Genomic DNA, 3145 nt, shown 5'->3' on the forward strand with positions numbered 1-3145 from the left:
GTATTATATCTACACCTTTATATTTACTAAGAGTTGCCCTATGGCATAATATATGGTCTATCTTTGAGAAGGATCCATGTGCTGCTGAGAAGAATGTGTATCCACTTGATGATGGTTGATATATTCTACATATGTCGGTTAAGTCTAGGTTATTAATTGTGTTATTGAGTTCTATAGTTTCTTTATTCAGTTTTTGTCTGGTGGATCTGTCCAATGGAGAGAGTGGTGTGTTGAAGTCACCGATAATTATTGTGTTGTGGTCTATTTGACTCTTGAACTTGAGGAGAGTTTGTTTTATGAACGTTGCAGCACCATTGTTTGGTGCATACATATTGATAATTGTTATGTCTTGTTGGTGGATGGTTCCTTTTAACAGTATATAGTGGCCTTCTTTATCCCTTTTGATTAACTTAGGTTTGAAGTTAATTTTATTTGATATGAGTATGGCCACTCCTGCTTGCTTCTGAGGGCCATGTGAGTGGTATGATTTTTCCCAGCCTTTCACTTTCAACCTGTGTATGTCTTTTCCTATCGTATGAGTCTCATGGAGGCAGCATATTGTTGGATTTGTTTTTTTAATCCAGGTTACTAGCCTTTGTCTCTTGATTGGTGAATTTAAGCCATTAACGTTTAAGGTTACTATTGATATATTGTTTGTACTGCCAGTCATGCTTATTTATTTATTTTAATATGGCTTGTTTTTCCTTTTTGGTTATATTTTTTGTTCTTCCCTTTACTGAGTTACCTCCCATTGTTAGTTTTGGGTGCTGTTTTTCAATTCCTCTTCTTGTAGTATTTTGCTCAAAATGCTTTGCAGTGCTGGTTTTCTGGCTGCAAATTTTTTTTAACTTTTGTTTATTGTGAAATATTTTAATTTCATTGTCAAATCTGAAGCTTAATTTTGCTGGATACAGTGTTCTTGGTTGGAATCCATTATTTTTCAGCGTTTGAAATACGTCGTTCCAGGATCTTCTTGCTTTCAATGTCTGTGATGAAAAAAATCAGCCATTAACGTAATTGGTTTACCCCTGAATGTTATCTGCCTCCTTTCTCTCGTAGCTTTTAATATTCTCTCCTTGTTCTGTATGTTGGATATCTTCATAATTATGTGTCTTGGAGTTGATCTATTACGGTTTTGTATGTTTGGGGTCCTGTAGGCTTCCAGGATTTGGCAATCCATTCCATCTTTCATATCTGGGAAGTTTTCTAGGATTATTTCATTCAATAGATTGTTCATTCCTTTGGTTTGAACCTCTATACCTTCTTCTATCCCAATGACTCTCAAGTTTGGTTTTTTTATAACATCCCATATCTCTTGGATAGATTGCTGGTGATTTCTTAGCATCCTTTCTGTGTTGACTATATTCTTTTCAAGTTGATATACTTTGTCTTCATTATCTGATGTTCTGACTTCTATTTGATCTAGTCTATTTGTAATATTCTCGTTTGAGTTTTTAATTTGGTTTATGGTTTCTTGAATTTCTAGGCATACTGTTTGATTTTTTTTAAATCTCTATCTCCTGGTATAGCTTGTTCTTTGCCATTTGAATTTGCCTATTTAATTCGTTTTCAAAGTATACTTTCACTGTTTGGACTTGCTGTCTAATGTCTTCTCTAAGATTCCGTTCCATCTGAGTTAGGTATACCTTGAGTTCTTTCTCTGTCCATTTTTCTGAAGTCTCTAGGTTCTCCTGTGAATTTAAGTTGTCCTGCATTGTTTGTAATCCTTTTTTTCCCTTGTTTTTTCATGGTGCTCACATTGCTTTCCCACTCTGTTTGACTGCTGTGTTTCTGTTTTCTTCTTTAAATTTGTTTTGGTTTTTATAGTTCCAATATCTCTCCTTTGTGTTGGGAGACAATGTTTTGAGATGTTGGATTTAATTGTGACTTAAGGTAAATCATTAATTGCATTAGAGGCCTACAGAATTTGATGGCATGTATATAATTGAGGTTTGAACTTAGGATTTTATGTTGAGGTCGGGCGCTTTGATGGTATGGAGGTTAGTATATGTTAGCTTCTTTGGGGGGTTGCTCCAGTGCAGGCGGATATTAACAAGAGAATAGGAGTACTTGGGGGTAGTTAAGGGCTTAGGCGGACTATGGACCGATTCGTAGTATTCATCTATTTGCATTTAGTAAGTTGTACGTAATCTGGGTGGTCATGCTTAAGAGGAAAGATGGGGAAAAGGTAAGGAAGCAAACCAAGAAAGAGAGAGGGAGAGAGGAAAGAAAGAGAAAAGAATAGAAAAGAAAAGGAAATAATAATTAAAAAAAATAAAATGCAGTAAAATAAAAATTACATTTAAAAAAACAATAGTATAATTGTAGAAAAGAAAAAAAATTAAAATTAAAAAAAATTTTAAAAAAATTTAAAGAAAAAAGGGACACTGTTAGGCTTCTATTTTCTTCGCTTCCAGTAGGTGGTGCTGTGCCTTCCGGGCCAAGATTTTGCCCTCTGGCTGTAGGAAACAGTCCGTGTGAGTCTGCTCCCTCCTCCCACCACTGGTGTCTCTCAAAACCTGTTAGCTTAGGTTTATTCCTGGTTTCTAGTCCCCTGGCTTCTCCTGTCAGCCAGGCCTTTCCCAGTGTGATACCTCTCGGCAGTTCAAACTGCACTCTGTGCCTGCAGTTTCCTGGACGTGGAGCGCAGCTTTTGGGAACCGGCACCTTACTGTTTTGATTCCCTCCGCTAGCCCCTCCTCCTAGAGCTGGCGAAACAGGTTTTGTTCTCACCGCTGGTGGGAGGGAGGAGTTGGGGGTCAGGTGCCTTTACCTTTCCCCCAGGCCTCTACTCACGCTCACTCTGTTAATCATGTCCCCGGAAAGCCGGGGAGAGATTTTATGTGATTTCCCCGCTGTATGGGGGATGGTCAAGATGTCACAGACCTGTTCTATCACTGAATGAGCTGTGATCAGTCGAAAACTGGTGATGGCGACGTCAGCTCTCCAAGATGGTGGCCGCTGGCTTCCTCGGTGGTCTGACCGGTGTGGAGAACAGAACTGTACCGCTTCCTTCCCCGTCTCAAACCCAGAATTCATCACTGAGCACAGTGAGGACAAGCCGGCCGGAGCCCGCAGAATCAGCAGCGCCGTTTCTATGTGTTGCTAGCTCGCCCGTTTCTAGGGAAAATGCCGTTTCCCGGCG

The sequence above is a fragment of the Marmota flaviventris genome, chromosome 3, assembly GCF_047511675.1.
Source record: "Marmota flaviventris isolate mMarFla1 chromosome 3, mMarFla1.hap1, whole genome shotgun sequence".
NCBI lineage: Eukaryota > Metazoa > Chordata > Mammalia > Rodentia > Sciuridae > Marmota > Marmota flaviventris.